The sequence below is a fragment of the Camelus ferus genome, chromosome X (genome assembly GCF_009834535.1).
Source record: "Camelus ferus isolate YT-003-E chromosome X, BCGSAC_Cfer_1.0, whole genome shotgun sequence".
NCBI classification, from domain to species: domain Eukaryota; kingdom Metazoa; phylum Chordata; class Mammalia; order Artiodactyla; family Camelidae; genus Camelus; species Camelus ferus.
The window spans coordinates 20,955,796-20,972,620 of NC_045732.1; the positions used below are offsets into that span (position 1 = coordinate 20,955,796).

Below are 16,825 nucleotides of genomic sequence, written 5' to 3' on the forward strand. Positions count from 1 at the left end.
AAGGGCCGGCCCTCAGACTCATCATGGTGACGCCATCACTTCCTGACGGGTAGACTGTGTTTCATTCGCCATGCCAGGCACTGCCTTCCCAAACCATTTCATTCACTTTCCTAACAGAGCCCCAGTTTTGTTTCAGGACAATGCACCCAGCTGAAGCATGTTTGGTCTAAGCCAATGATGGCAATCCAGCTCCTCTTTGCCAATGACTGGTTTAGAGGTGGCTGTGTAGCCCAATTTGGGTGATTGAGAAATAAAAGGAATTCCACCGAGAGCCACTGAGAAAGAGATTTCCTCTGCCTAGAGTGAGGCAAGTGAGAAGAAGGCCATCTGTGTTGCTGCTTCTCCCTCCTTCCTGCTTGGGATGCTGCTGTGTAAGAATAGGCTGCCTGGAGCTGTGGCAGCCATCTTATGAGCAGGAGGGAAATGCTCTTGGAGATCTTGGGGATAGCAGAGCAGACCAACGGAAAGAGTTTAGGTGACTGAGCACCCCAATGAGCCACTCACCAACCCTGGAATGACCTAAGGCCCAGACTTCTCACCGTGTGAAATTAATAACCCCCCTGTTATTTCAGCTAATTTTAGCTTTATTTGGAGCTGAAAACATCTTAACTACCCTAACTGCAAATATGTTGGCTCAGGACAGAAAAGATAAAAACGATGTGTATGTTTTTCCCTCTTTATTTTGGGGCGAGCTCTTTTGTTGAGGATTATAAGTGGTCTGGCCGTGTGACAGCTTTATTCTATTAATGAACAGGCAGGTGTTGTCTGCAAACCACTTCCTTTAGTAGAATATGCAAAACCAAGGACAAGTCACTGGTCAGGACAGACCACTACATTACACCTGGGATTATATTACATGACTTTATTCTAAGCACCTGGTGACTAAATAATTACTCAATATGACTCATCTTATTGGGGCAAAGCAACTGTAACAAAAGGTTAACACTCTGCAGAGACACAGCACAAGAAAAGTATCCGTGGCGCTCTGAGGCCAAGGAGGAGCCAATCAGCACCCAGCGCCAGAGTGCGGCACCTTGCCGGCGGGCTCAATAGGGCTCAGGGAGGGCCGAGGTCCCTGCTGCTAGGCAGCTTCTCCAGAGCCTGCTCGCTGGCCTGACCCTCTCAGGGGCCTTCCCTTCTAGAGAACCTTACTTTCCTAAAAGATTCCCCTTCAGACCCCACCCCAGGACTCGCCTCTACCAACTCCACATTGTGTGAAATTGAGAGTCCCAATGACACACATGGATTGATGCCAGAAGCCATCATCCAACATCCCCCAATTAATCTTTAAAATCGCCTTTTTTCTGATTACAAAAGTAATACAGGCACAATGTATAATTTTTAAAAGCCATAAAATTGTAACAGCAAAACAAAGTCTACTATAATCTTACCAGACCGAGACTAACACTGTTAGTATTTTGGTCTATTTCCCTTCAGGCTTTTTTCTATAAATAGATAGCCTAGTTCACATTATCTGTAGGATTGCATTCTGCTGATCTTCCTTAACATTGTACGCGGTGACTCTCAAAATCCTTCATAAATATGTTGATTGTTGCAGAATCTTCTATTGCATTGCAATTCATGATTCAGTGAATCCCCTTTCTCTGGGCAATTAGTTTCCAAATCATTCCCCCACCCTCCGATTTTTTTTTTCTTACTAAGGAAAGTTCTGCACAAATATCCTTGCATACACTCTACAGACGATGAGTTTAGCAGGTTCTCCATGCGGCTCCCCAAAAGGGCCCTGGAGAAAGGGAATAAGGGACAGGACAGGGAGGTCTGCTGGCGGCGAGGTAGGGGTGAGGGGTGTGGAGGACCGGAGGAGCACACGGCCCCCAGGGGAGAGGAGCGAGGACACACAATTGAGAGACGCTGAGCAGGCAGCTGGGAGGAGGTGAAGGACAGGGCCAGTAAAGGTTCCAGTAAACGAGCCAGCACCGGGGGCCTTGGCTGGGCGCTGCCGGGGCTGAGAGGGACCACTTCGATCAAGGTTCCCACCTGGAAACTGAAGCAAGCTCTGAAGGCAAAACCCAAGCAGGCTGAAGCAATTAGAGAACAATTAATGGCCAGCTGACTCTGGTTCTCCACCTTGGCTGCAGAGGCGAGCCATCTGGGTGATTGAAAAACAAAAGGCTCCTGCCAGCCTGGCTCCCCTCCCGGGGCTGACAGAATGGGTCTGGGGCACAGTCCAGGCACAGGTAGGTTCTCCGTCTCCCCAGGTTTATTAGGATGTTATTAGCAGCCATGTAGGGAAGCACTGCTCCAGCAGAGGCTGGGGGCTGCGGAGAGGCAGGGACAAGTCAGGACCCGACCACGTGGAGAAGGGGGTGCGGGGCGAGGGCCGCCGGTGAGCAGGGCCTTCCAGGGCCTGTGGGAGGCGCCGGGAGCAAGGCTCCTCACACAGGGGTCCTCTGCTGACCTGCTGGGTGGGCAACAGAAGTGATCAAAGTGGCAACCAGAGGTTTGGGTGACCACTGGTGACAAGTCAGAAACATGGCAGCTGGAGTGAGAAGGAGGTCCTCAAGGGGCCCTAGCCTGCAGGGAGGGGCGGGAGAGGGGAGCAGATGGGATGGCCTCAGAGTGTCTCCTAGTGTGCAGGGACAGACGAGGCCATACCCAGGAAACTTCTGCGGGACTCCATCTGTGCTCCCCCACCCCCTGTCCTGGGCCTACTGAAATAATGAAGTCTCCAGGCGGGTCGAGGGGTTGACAACGTGTGAGATCACAGTCTGTCCTAAGTCACACTGTCAAAACAACTTGGAGGCATGGTATCTGTCTCCCGCACCAAGGCTGTGAGCCCGGGAGGGTGGGGCCCCACCTCCCTGCTCTCAAAGTCCAGTGCCTTCCTGGGGAAAATGTGCTTAATGTTCTGTGAACAAAGGGACAAATGAACCAGCCAACGAATGAACTGACTATCTCAAGGAAGAACTCCGATCGCAGAGGTGTTGCTTACAGAGGTGGCCGCTAGCGGGCGGCAGCTGCGGGGCGGAAGGCCGCCTTCTGTTGGGCCCATTTCGTTTTCCTGGCTGAGGTCTGCACTTAAAAAAGCCGCGCAAGTTGAAGTCTGGCTACACTCAGCCAGCATCTCCGTGACAGATGGCCCAGGAGACACCTTGTCTCTGTCACTCAAGAGTAAAGGGAGGGCCAGAGTCCTGCAGGGGAGCTGCGCTCTTAAACTCATCATGGGGATTCAACGACGTCGAACTTTCTACAGTGGGAGCTCGTAAAAGAACTTTTGGGAAATGACAAAGCCCAACTGCCAGAAAGAAGACACACTGAGGATGAGGTCACTGGCCGAAAACAGAACCTCAAATCTTGAACTTCACCACACTTCTGCTTTCTGACAGTGCAGGGGGAAACTCTTCAGTACTGTAATGTACATTCTCAGGGACACAGAGCAGTGCTCTCATGACTGTGGCCGTGGTAGCTGAGATGAAGGCAGAATTTCCATGACTAACCCATTGTGGTGTGAAGAAAATGTCCCAATTTTCATGGTGGTTTTGAAATGAATCAGGCTGAAACTTGATATAAGCTTTCTCAGCCTGGCTGGGAATTTTTCCTCTTAATAAAAAATGATTCTAATGCCAATCCAAAACTCTTGAACTGGCAAATGTTGGGTATTTTTTAAAAGTTAGTTTCCTAAGGATGAGAGGCCCTTGGCTTTCTTGATACTTGGAAGACTAACCCTTCACAGACATATGGGGATAATTCGTGTTGGACGCAGAGTCGGCCTGGAAAGGCCTTTGACTCTTCATGGCACACAGAGGTGCCCATTTTCCATGAGTTTCAGTCACACCCTATTTAGTTCAATTACAAAATGTGGGCTTCTTTTCCATGGATGGGAAGGATGGTACCAGTGACCACAGGTGACCTAAAACACATCGACTGAAAACACAGAGGAGAGAGTCCAAAGTCTCAGATGGGCCAGCTGTCACCAAAGGAACAGTTTGTGAGCTCCTCAAAGGCTCTGTTTACGGTAGCTTGCTGCTTGGGCTGGAGAATGAGCTCAGGAGAGGAAGTTTCCTACATTTGAAGCCTGGCATCGTCACTCCCTCCCAGTATCTCTGTAAGCTAGCCCATCTCCTCCAAGTCCCTGTCAAGGATCATTAAGGCTGCTGGAACTTTTTGCCTGGAACTGCTGTAATGGATTTCTCACTCCGAGTCATGTACCACTCCACAGGCTGCCACCAGAGCACCTCTGTCCCTCGAGTGACTGCCTCTCCTCCCCTCCCCTCCCCCTTCCCTCCCTTCCCCTGGGGCCATCAAGGCTTGGCTTGGCAACTAAGACCTCTGCTAAGAATCCAGACTGTACCCTAAAGCTGACTTGGCTGCTCCCTAGGTGCTCATCACTCCAATCTCAGCATTTAGCACCCTGAACTAACAGCTTTGCTGACCTGTCTCCTCTACTAGCCAGGGAGGAAGCCGTGGCTTTTATCTCTGATTTTCCCAGGCCTAGCATCATTCTTGGCTTGCGGTGAGTGTTCAATAAATGATTATTAAATAAATGAACAACCAACCTTTTGGGGCTTCAGTTTTCCCACTGGAAAACAAAGGAGAGAATTACCTGAGCTGTGCAGGGTTATTCTTTTGTAAATGAGAGGTTATATGAAAATCCTTTCAAATCACACAGGTAGAATTTTGTTTTTCTACACCACTGACAGAGTTGTGGGATTTGGGAGCAGAGATCTAAGAGCAAGGCTGAATCTTTAAATACAAAAAAAAAAAAAAAAAACAAAAACAAAAAACAAAAACCAGCACAAAACCATGAACAATGTTTTTGTCTTTTTAGGATTTAAGATGAGAAAACCCTAAACCCCGAGGGCTGCAGGTACCTTCTCCACAATGAAGAAGCATCTCAAGGGAATCTGGGCAGAAGTAAATCTTGCCCTGCTTGTCAACTATTTGCCTAGTGTGGGAAATCTGTGCAGACTACAAAGACGGGCCCATTAGTAGGGGTCAATGAACACCTGTGTTAGCTGAGTCACCAACTGAAAAATTCTCATTTGAGCAATGATTCAATTCTGCGCGAAATGAAGCCCTCCAGAATGTGTCAGGATAGAGCAGATCTGCTACTGTGTTTTCATTTATAAACCAGGTGTGAAGTTTTCAAGACACAAGGTGCTGAGAGTAAACAGGTCTGAGCTACCGTTCAGCTACCCTGCTCCTCCACACTTCACACGTGCATGCTCGTTTAGCACTCATGAAACCCCATGCCCTGCAGGCTACTCTATTCCGTAAAGGGAGAGGTGGGGGTCAGATATTAGACAGCTTGATCAAGGGCACAACCAGAAAGTGGCAGGGCCTGCATTCAGATTCATGCTTGTGGAATTCTGTCCACTGCAGAGCACTGGGCAGACAGCAGGAGACCTTCACCTTACTTCTCATCCAACCGAAAGTGAATTCTGAGAATTGTTTCTACATCAAGAACCAGAAAAGATGCCAGGAAATGAAGTTTTCATGTGTGTGAAGAAACCAATCTATCCTCTGATAACAATCTATCCTCTGATAAACTGTATTTTTAAAAGGACTGAAAAGGGGGCCGGGTTTTTTAAAGAGCTCTTTGGCAAGAAGCGTAAGTTGTTAAGCCAGTTCAGGGACAATGTTGGGCTATTCAGTACAAACTAACTTTTACATGGAAACTTGTAGCTCAAGAATAAGAGATGGAGATATAGAGTTTATTTACTCATTTACTTAATCAAACATTATTAAGTATCTACTGTGTGCCAAGCATAGTGAAACTTTTGCAAGTAAAAGGACAGCCACTCTGTATCAGTGCTATCCATTAAGACTAACTGTGATGATGGAAACCAGCTATATCTGTATCATCCAGTATGGTACCACTAGCCCCATGTGGCAACTGAGTACATGGAATATGGCTAAGTGCAATTATTTAAATTAAATTAAAATAGCCACATGGGACTAGTGGCAGTGAAGATCTCTAACGTGATCCTACATCACGCGATTTCTTCTCATATATGTTCAGTTCATTCATTCAGTACATATTTCCTAAGTGAGCAGTGTGAGCCAGGCTCTGGGCTAGGTACAGGGGAGGGGTGCGGGGGTGAACAAAACAGCCACGGTCCCTGCCCCACAGAGCTCAGAGCCCCCTGAGAAAGAATTTTACAGACACAATTACAAATTCTGCTAGCCATTACGAGAGAAAGGTAAAAGAGGAAATTAGCAGCGATAGCATGGTGACCTAATTTAGATCAGCAGAAGGGTTCGGGGAGGGGATGGGGCACGTCTAACAGAAGTCTAGCCCTAAGAAGAGCTTCACGTGCATCCGTAACAAGCAATGATAAGTGAGGGAAAGTAACGTTTCACTTCTGCATTGCTTTAAAAATTGCTCACTGCCGGCCCAAATTTGCTGTGCAAAATGATGTAGTAAATAATGTATGTACGGGAACTCTTAGTTATGCTGTTATTCACAGGGATGTTAATTGCCACAACCTTTTCGTAGTGCTGTTTGACAACACCTATCACGAAGTATAAATATTCACTTTCAGGTACTCCACTTCCAGAAATTAATCCATAGAAATGTTTGTGTAAGTGTAGAGTGACATTTGTGAGGCCAGTGGTGTTCAGACTGTTTACCAGTGTACCTCCCAAAATAATTTTCAAAGCCTATGTACCCCCCTCACACATCTTAAGTGGATGTCTAAAATTTTACACAAGTTTTAGTCACAAAGGATATAATTTCTGCTAAATTCTAAATGTTGCTATTTTAAAATAGAACTATTGCTCTCTTACATATATTCCATATAAATCTGAATACCACAGCAGTTTAACAACTGCCATCATCCATTTTTAAAAAATCATGAACAAGCTTTTCTTCAACAGTTGGAAATTCTGCACCATTCCTTCCCCTCTTAGAATTCCTATCTCCATCCTACTTCCACTGCTGAATTTACTCTAATGTAATAAATTTTATGCTTTTGTTAATTTTGTCCTCTGTTAATTATTTTTCATCTTTCTCTGCTATAAGAACATGTATATAAATTGGAAATGATAATTTTTTTATTTCCTGAAAAAATGGCTAAGTGTAAAAATTACTTTTTTTCTGGACTAAATTATCATTACAACTATTATTACTCTGCAGATGATCAAAACATGTATACATGCACTACACATTTTGATAAATAATTTAATAGCATAAAAAAGTAGGATTTCATTGGGCTTTTCCCCCAATCACTTCATGTACGTGTGTGTGTGTGTGTATACATATATATATATATATATATATGACTATTATCACCAGAATGACATGGTTTGGGATTAATTCTATTTCTGTTTTTCATTTTATAGATGTAGGTGCCAAGAAACTTTGTTAACATAAAAATAAGTAGAAGGAGGGGGAAGGCTATAGCTCAAGTGGTAGAGCACATGCTTAGCAAGCAGGAGGTCCTGGGTTCAATCCCCAGCACCTCCCCTAAAAATAAACAAACAAAACAAACCTAATTACTCTCCCTCAAAGAAATAAGTAGATGAGAATGGAAAGAATTTTGTTACCACAATGTCACTCAATTCTTTGAACTCCTTCTGAGTTATACATCCAAAGTCAGACAGTGGGCTAGCATCACCAAGAACTATTTTTAACAATCTGTCAATAAACAGCTCAGTGGGTACCTCCTTCAAAATTTTGTTGGAAGCAAAGAATTAGAAACCAACCGACTTGTAAATGGATTTTTTGGTCCAGTCAATATTGTCTTTCAATTTCTCAAGTCTAACACCAATCTCAGAATTGTTTCTGAGTTTGCACCAGGGGTTTTTATACCCCTGGAGGGGGCAAGAGATCGGTGTGCCATTTGAGGTGGTAGAGAGTGGATGGGAAAGTGGAGTTAGAAAGGAAAAGCAGCATGACACCAGGGCTCTCAGGAGATGAGTTTGAAGAAAGAGCGCATAAGAAGATGAGGCACTATTCATGGCCAGGTAAGTCTCTGTGGTCCCCAAGGTATAGGTGATCCTATTTGCAGATCACTGTCCAAGGGTGATCTTTGTAGTTTTGCTCCTAGTGAACTGATTACGGTAGAATCATACAATGGAATATTATGTAGTCTTTAAAAGTATAAGGTTGATGGATGTGACTTATGTGGAAAGATATGTGACATACATGATTTAGTACAAAAACAGAATTGTGGACTTGAATTGTATTATAACATGATCATATTTTTAAAACATCCATTCATCCATCCATCTAATCACAGAAAGACTTCTAAAAGTGTGTACAACAAATTAACAGCGATTATCTCAGGGAGACTCTGAGATACCAGGGGACTTTCACTTTCTAACTTCTCGTGTTCTTTCGTTTTTTTTTAAAGTGAGCACCTTTTCCCTTTGTAACTGGGGGTGGCGGTGGGTGGAGAGAAGCTCTCTAAAATAAAAAGACAACTGAGTAAATCACATATGAAACAATTTCCAATGCTGCAATCAAAATCTCAGTCAGCTGACTGATGTTATGTGTTCAAGAACTTTCCTAATTTTCAATAACAGTAGTCATGATAAGAATGTAGGTTGATATCTAGTTCTCTCTATCTGAACTGCACTTATACCAACTACCATTCAGAAAGTGCCTGTTTTCTGTCAGCCACACCACACCACGATGTCTAAATTTTACAACCCTCTGAGGCCAGTGGGCATTACTAACTAACCCTGTCACATAGAAAAGGAAAATGGAGCTCAGAGTCACTCAACCTGGACTGCAGAGCTAGGAATTCAAATCCAAGTGCACCTATCAAAACCCCACGGTTTATCTAACACATCACCACTTCCCTGGCTGACCCTATGGGACTATCTTGCCCCTCTCTAAGGGTTTGCTCTAGGAACTCAAAGTTATTTTGGACTGCAAACATCCTAGCCTTTTACATTTTTTTGTAAGAATCTGGGCCAGAAAAATCATAATAAGTATTCTTTAAAGGTGAATGAATAATTTTTTAAACCTTATAAAAAAGTTCTGCCAAAACTGTGACTGATACCTATAATTATTAATTACTTTAATTTCCATATGGCCAGCCAATCTCTTAAAAGCAAAAATCTTTAGGCCAAAGATAACCCTACATTAGACCTTAGAAAGGACCAAATTATCAATTCTAGGTTAAAGGAACTAACAGAACTAAGGGAACTGAGGTGAAGAGACAAATGGAAGGATAAGCTGTTTCATCCTACAGAGGGTTCAGAGGTTACCAAAAGAACAGTTTTCTCCACGTGCAGAAGACTCAGCTAAAAGAAGTAGAGTCAGAAAAATAAGACAGCAGGGCTGAACTCGGCCCCTTCGATCATTTCTTCCAAGCCCCTGGTTTAAGGATTAAAAAACCAAGATCCAAAGAGGTGTGACACCCTGCCGATGGCCACTTCAGCGGGATGTGCAACAGGCAGGCAGAGGCCACGTGTCCTTTTAGGAAGCAAGATGAACGGAACACTTCATCTTTTTCAACCGCACTCTACTTAGAGACAAGAGGAGTGGTCAAAGAGGATAGAAAATGTTACTGTGAGTGTGAAACAGTAATATCCCAATGTCCAGAATTGCATGGACACTGAAATGATGCTGAGGACAAAACTCGAGGAGGAAATTCCTCCTGGCTGAAGCACAGCGCTCTTTCTCCCGCACTGGGAGAGCCAGGGGCCCCTAGCCTTGGGGGTAGGCATAGGACAGACGGTTGTTTTCCGGAGTCACCCCAAGAAGTGATACACACCCATGACAAAATGACCTCCAGTGCAAATAGTGCCAAGAAAAAGGTCAACATTGCGAGTCTCCCAGTAAGCCCAATGTGTTCAATTTTTAAATTGGAGGTTCTATCCTTTCTTCCAGGCGATGGCATTTGTTTTTTAAAATGGGCTTCATTGGTAAAATAAAAATGAGCAGTCCCACAAATCAAAAGCCTTTTGTGGGGGGGATTCAGGGTAAATGAGCCTGAGAAATTCCAAAGACGATGAACCACCTCCGGGGAAATGACTTGGGCCTGGGGAGGTGATGGGGGCGCCAGTATATGTTGACCCATCAGGAAGCTGAACAAAGAGCTTTTTTTGGTTTGAAATCAGGGTTCCCTATTAACTGACACCTCATCCTTAGCTTCTCACCACCAGATCCAATTCCCTTCTCCTGGGCCTCCCAAACTCACTGCGCAAGCGTTCATCACTTTTCTCATGTTATGAACCAAAGGTAGCGGGAGGCAGAGGGCGCCGAGGTCCCCAGACCAAGCCTCAGCAAGAGCTCATGGCTAGAAGTTTGATAACTCAACTTCCCTTGTTAATCAAGTGTAGTTTGTCTACACTGCTTTTTGCATGACAAAGGGTTACTGGAGCGTTTTCCAGCAGGTCCTGTCTCCCTGTGGATATTTACAAGTCAAACGGAAGCCATAGCTGGGCTCTGCCAATCCGTGAATCCACAGCCAGTGGGCGGAGGAGGGCATCGCAGGCCAAGTAGATGCCATATGCAATCTGAGAGTGGACTGTCACTTGTTCCTTTCTGGCTGCCACATTCATTTGCAGCTCAGAGGCCTCTGTGGGGCACACTGCAGATGTAACAAAGGTTACTGTATACGTCTCTTTGCTGTGGAAAGACTATTTGGAACCCACTGGGCATCCCTCTGCATTTGTATTCTCAAAGCTGAATCTGGTCTCAGTGTGGAGCAAAGGCACATGCATTTGAGACACTGGGCTGAATGATGAATGCCAGGGCCCTAAGAGGCAGGTGACCAAAATACCAGGGGGGGACACATTGCCTCTGCACACAGTTAAGCTTCTGGGGCTGGCCATCAGTCCACACAGCTAGCGGGCACTGTGACTTGCTCCAAGCCAAGAGCCATCTGAACGGATGCTTGCTGCCCACCCAAGTGACCCCTCACGTATCTCAGCGCTCACTTTTCCTCAGGATAGGCTGGTGGCCGCAGATGGCCTTGGCAGGATGGCACCGTTCGCTTGCTGTGCTTTAGAATAATTCACATCACCAAATACATCACTCCCAGGAGGTTATGCAACATTCATCATCGTCGTCCCACTTTGATTTGTTTAACCTCCACCTGTGTTTCGATAGTATTCATGAGACTTTTCCCACTGGCGCTTTGGATGTGGATTGCTTTTGTGCTTATTGGATGTGATGGGTAAAAGTAGTTTGTGGAACCCATAAAACTAAGCTCAAATCCAACCAGTGTGACAGGTTGCCAAAGGCCAGGACTGCCCTGTGGGGGGCAAGCAGGCAGAGGTGAGCACCTCAGTTTTGGTTTAAACCAACGTTTCCAACGGTGAAGATCTGTCAGCAGACACCTTCCACTGGCACCTGGGATCAGAGTCTTGGAAGTGCTGAGAAGGACCATCAGCCCGTCTCCTCTAGGACTGTGAGGTGATTTTGAAACCAGTGCTGGTTGCCAGCTTGACCTCGTTTACTCAGCACAAACCTAGGCTGTGAGCCCTAAGAGTCTTAGGTGAGTGGTCGGGAACCAGGGGAAAGGGCACTGGAGGGGGAGGCTCAGGCATAGAACCTCTTCTGAGCCAAGGCCAAGTCCAGAGGTGCAGGGAAGAAACCAAAACTGGTCAGAGGGACTAACCCGGTTCAAGACCTGCCAGTTAGAAGCTCAACCTGTTTCATTTCCCTGGTGTGAAGTTTTTGACCATCAGCACAATCTCTTTTGCTTTTTGCCCTCACACTTGAGAAATGCATATTCCTTCTCAAATCATCCTGATATAAATTGAAGTTTGATCATGGCCGGTGTCCCTGGATAGGAGCCAGAGCTCCACACACGCACACCCCACAGCCTCATGTACAGATTTGATGGCAACACAGCAGGGACCACGGCTTCCTCTCCTCTGCACTGGTAATGCCGGCCACGTTCCTGATCCCAAATGCCATGTCTGAAGGTCACTGGTAAAGAGACACTGTCTGTAAGAGCGAGCTGTGGCTCTCGAATGAAAGGTCTCACGTCAGAGCAACTAACCACAAGAGAGCCCAGAGGTGTGGCTCGTTCACATACATGCTCAGCCAGTAGTCCTTCTGGAACACTCCAAATGTCACTCCTGGGGTTCTTTAGGGCAGGCAGGACACAGTATATGTTGACCTATTAAACCTGAGAAATTGCTCAACAACCTGAAATGCTGCACCCTCCGAAAACTGGCTCTCCAGCTCCAGAAGGAGAACTTTAAAATATGAAAAAGGGGGATGGAAAAACCAACAGCCCAAAGCCAGGGAGCTAAGGCTTCCCCTAAAATCTGTCCAAGAAACCATAAGAAACAGTTTCTTATAGTAAAAGGCAGAAATTTCAAAATAAGTTAAAATTTTAATCACTTGGTTTATAGAGATCTGGTGTCATATTAACAAAAATCTTGTGCTACTGATCATGATTAAATTGCTTCATACTATATGTCTTAAAAAGCTTTACCATATTCTATTTTGGCATTGATTAATTTCACGTTTGTTGTTCTTTTATTTAATATCCATTTAAACATTGCATATTAAATCTTGGGAGAGTATCTAATCCCAAATATAATACCCTTTCTGTATGAAAATCAGATGCAAATTGTATTTTTTTTTTCTAGGGCAAGGAGAAAGAGGATGAGTGTTCTCTCAAAAGTCATGGCAACTTCCTTGGTCCGTGTTTAGGTGAAATATTTCAAATATATTGACTTTTTTGTATACAAAATTACCAGTTTCCAAAAGCTCTGAAAGCATTTTCAAACTATGTTTTATAGAGATTCTCAGGAAATTAGATGGCCCATTCCAGGACCATGAGGCTGTACTCAGTTGGTGGGGGGGGGGCACATGGTCCCTGGCCCAGCTATTCCCAGTTCACCACTGGATTCCTGGTGCTGACTGGGCTTTCTCAACTTCGGGGTCGGATCAGTCTTTGCTGTGGGGGCTGCTCTGTGCACTGTGGGATGTTTAACAGCATCCCTGGTCTCCACCCACTAGATGCTAGTAGCAACCCCACTCCCACCTCCACCCCCATGTTGTGACAACCAAAGATGTCTCCGGACAGCACCAAATGTTCCCTGGGGAGAACCGCTGATAGAGACCAACCTCGTGCACTAGAAAATATGGGCTCATGGGTCAGGGAGAACTAGGTTCAAATCCAACTCTGCAAGTTACCAGCCAGTTAACCTTGCCCAAGTTACCTGGCTTTCTTTATTCTCTGTCCCTTCCTGAGAGGCATCACACCTCCCTCATGGGGGCTGGTGAGATGTGCGATGTATAAAATACATCAAACATCTAGCAGGCACCCAGTGACTCTTAGTTCGTTGTTTCCTTTCCCTTGCTCGCTCCCATTGCTATGATTTATCTCACCACTATAACCTCAGGACGACAGTAAAGGGAGATGAACAGAGGGAACATACGCCCTTCACTGCACTGGAGGAATGACCCCAGGACTAGGACATTGTGCACACAGCCATGTTACTCAGAAGAAACTATCACAAATTGTATCTCAAAGAGGAATCAAAGACGATGAAAGCATGTCCTATCCCGAAATATTCTTAGAAAACACTGCTAAGCCTTCCAAACACTTGGTGATTATTCTATCACCACAGCTGTAATGACGCTTATCAAAGCCCAGGTGAGCCTCAATTTAAGAAAACCGTGTAAAACAGTTACTTAACACATTGAGGGAACCTGTGTTACAAAAACGATTCCACTACAAGCTTTTAGAGAGCTTTCTTGACACATCTAAAACATAATCCTATTTATAAAAGACTGGTTTATAGACAACTCAGAAACAGCAGTATAATGGCTTTGAGTCTAAATAAACACAACTGTTTCATAAAGTGAGGCAAAGGGGCGCTTTTAATCCCATACTTAAAAGTTAGTGGTGTGTATCTCTTTTTTTTGACATTGAGAGCTCAAAGTGAATGCCGAGAAAATTTCCATTAGCTCTTTTTTCAACAGCTTTATTGAAGTATCATTTTTATACCATAAAGTTCACCCATTTTAAGAGCACAACTTGATAATTTTTAGTATTTACAGAGCTGTGCAACCATCAGCCCAATCCAGTTTTAGGAACTTTCCAGCACCCCAAATCAGCTAGCTCTTACCAGCATTCCCAAGGCATAGGTAGAAAAGTGCTTTTCCATTTCCTGGTCTGAATGAACAGAGGCATCAGTGACAGGCCTGAGGAGAAGTTGAAGTATGCCTCCAAAGCTTTCAAACCAGTTCCATGTCGTAAGACCATCGACTGTAAAGCTAGCAACACTTGGCCCCCAAATTGACTACCATGTGAAGCGTGGGTCTGTGGGTCTGGCTGAAAGGGTGGAGGGCAAGCAGCTTCCTCAAGGGAACAGGGGTAAAGAGACAGAAATGGGAAAAGTCTGATGAGATTTGAACAGGATGGAAAACAACCGTCAAAACAAAGAGGGCAAGCAACTGGGGATGAGAAGGGCTTTTTCAAAGTCAATGAGTTGAAGCTTAGTTCCCAGGCTGCTTTGCACCTGGAGGCCCGTTGCTACGTGCTTTAGTGGGAAAGGAACAGAAAACCTCTGTCGCACAGAAGTCTCACAGTAAATCCCACCATGCCGTGGGAACAACAATATACTGCATAATGAAAGTAAACGTTCCGGCACTTAACTTTGTGGCCTGTAATCTCCCATTCGATCGGAACAGAGGCTCTTTCGTCAGCAAGAGAAAACCGGACAATTTAATTTTCATTTCCATTCATGTGCAGGCCTGTGTTGGAGCTCGTCCACATCTCCTATTATGTTACTTGAAATATGGCCCCATAGTTTGATACAAACAGTATCTCAAACTGACATCAACAACTTAGTTTTGGACCAACTGATTTCATTCTAAATTATCTTGGGCTGACAGATGCTGGTAGCTGCCCACACGAGATCTGAAAAAGTCATGTTCTCTAATTTAATATTATAATAATTTAAAATTATAGCTTTATGAAGAGGAAACACAGATGTATTTATAGCTAACGATGATGATTTCTAAGGCTTTCAAGGCTGTATTCTGTTATGCACTGAAGCCCACATTTGGACAGCTTTAATTGTCTGAATCACTAACAAAACCTTCTGGTACAAATAATTTCCTTCTTGATTCAAAGCAATGAACAAATGCTACAAAAGCAGATATACCAAAGCAGCCCTGAAGAGAGCCAGCCCCCCGGCAATGTCCTAATCTTGACTGACAAACCTGCAAAGAACATTTCTGCATTTGGGCCTCAGACACTTTGCTTAAAATCCTCTCCACTGGCACCTGTGATGTTGCAAGAGCCCAACTTTCCCTTAGGTGCGGGCTTTGCACAGGGTTTGGTCCTCAGTTCTTGGTCCTTCTTTCTCTTTTCTCATGGTAAAGATTTTACTTCTCTTCCTGACTTTATCTCTTCTAAGCAAGCAACAACATTAATAACAAGCTTCTCTGTCTTTTGGCAGCTCACAAAGTGAATTTACACAATTCTGGAAGACAAGGTGAGGAAGCTGGTAGAGATGTTAGTATCTTTATAGGAATATATACTCTCTGACTTTTATATAGGAATATATATATTCTCTAATTTACACCAACTCTCTGAGCATATATATATGTAGCACTCAAACCCAGGTCTGCAGATACCAGCCCTGCATTCGTGTCTCCTGGAAGGTTCTAATCTCCACTGCAATCCCTGCCCATCTCTCCAGCCTCGGCCCTCCACCTTAAGTCCTCATCCGGCATTGACATGGAATGTCTGACCAATTTCAATGTCAACATGTTTAAATTCATTCTGTTCCCCCACCCCTAAACCAGTTCCTCCTCCAGACTTGCTTATTTCTACCTAAGTCATTTTCCCCCCACCAGTCATCCAACCTTAAAACCTCAGCGCTAACCAATCACTCTCCTCCTGCCCACTCCCAATCCCTCTGTTGCTAAGGACGAGTAATAATTCCCCTGCATCGCTGCTCCCACGTCTACCTCCTCTTTCACGATCCTCTTCTGAGCAGCTTCCTTCTGGCTCTCTCTCACTCCCTCTTACCCAAACTATCAAATACCCTGACCCCTTGATGCCCATCTTTCCTTCATCTGATTGGTCCCACAAAGCCCCATCAGTTATCACCTGAATTTTTAGACCTGATCATGTCACTGCAGTGTCAACCGTCAATGGCTCCCGCAGCCTACAGAATAAATTACAAATCCATCCCTCTCAAACTCAATCCAGTCTTGACTTACATTTCTAGGTCAGCACCCCACTCCATGCCAGCATGAACCCTCCACCGCAGCCAGGCTGACCCATGCTCAGTTGTCAGTGCTCCCCATGTGACTTCCCTGCCTGCCTCTGCCTCTACCGAAGAGACTCCAACTTCCAGATCCAGCTAAGTTTGTCCCCCTTCACGGAGCCCACCCTAAAATCCTGGGCACCAAGCAGCAGCCCCAACTCTGATCAGTATTACTTTCTACCACTCAGTTGGCATTTAGACAGACTGTCAGTGCGACACTGTCCACTTGCCATCTTTGGGGCCTCAAAGCCTCTGGAAGGCAGGGCCTGGGTAAGAGGGCCTTGGCATTCATTCAACCTTGCACTTGAATAGTAGTTACTCAAGTATTTAGTGGTTGCTTATGAGGCTGCCAATCACCATTTCTGGCAATGCAAATAATCTATACATTAAATTATTAATTTGAGGAATTATAGTCTTCTGAGATTAATGTCTTCTTGGCAAAATGAGAGTGAAGCAAACCTCGGCATCGCTTTCTGGGCTCCCAGGTACATACAGAGTATGAAAAGCTTCCGCAGATCAATGCCCACAGCGCTGCCAAACTAGCTTGTCAGACCGAAAAACCTGGGATTCACATTCTGGCGACAGTCACCTTAGTTATCGCTGGACCCAAAGAAAACAAGGCTCAAAGGCCAATGCTCATCACAAGCAAGCCACAACC

The 16,825-nt window shown here is 45.0% G+C and overlaps 1 protein-coding gene across 6 annotated transcripts in view; it reads right to left on the reverse strand.

Annotated features, from left to right (window-relative positions):
- Positions 1-16,825, reverse strand: part of SH3KBP1 (SH3 domain containing kinase binding protein 1) — a 255,819-nt gene that overhangs the window by 13,916 nt on the left and 225,078 nt on the right. The gene's annotated exons all lie outside the window — the stretch shown is intronic.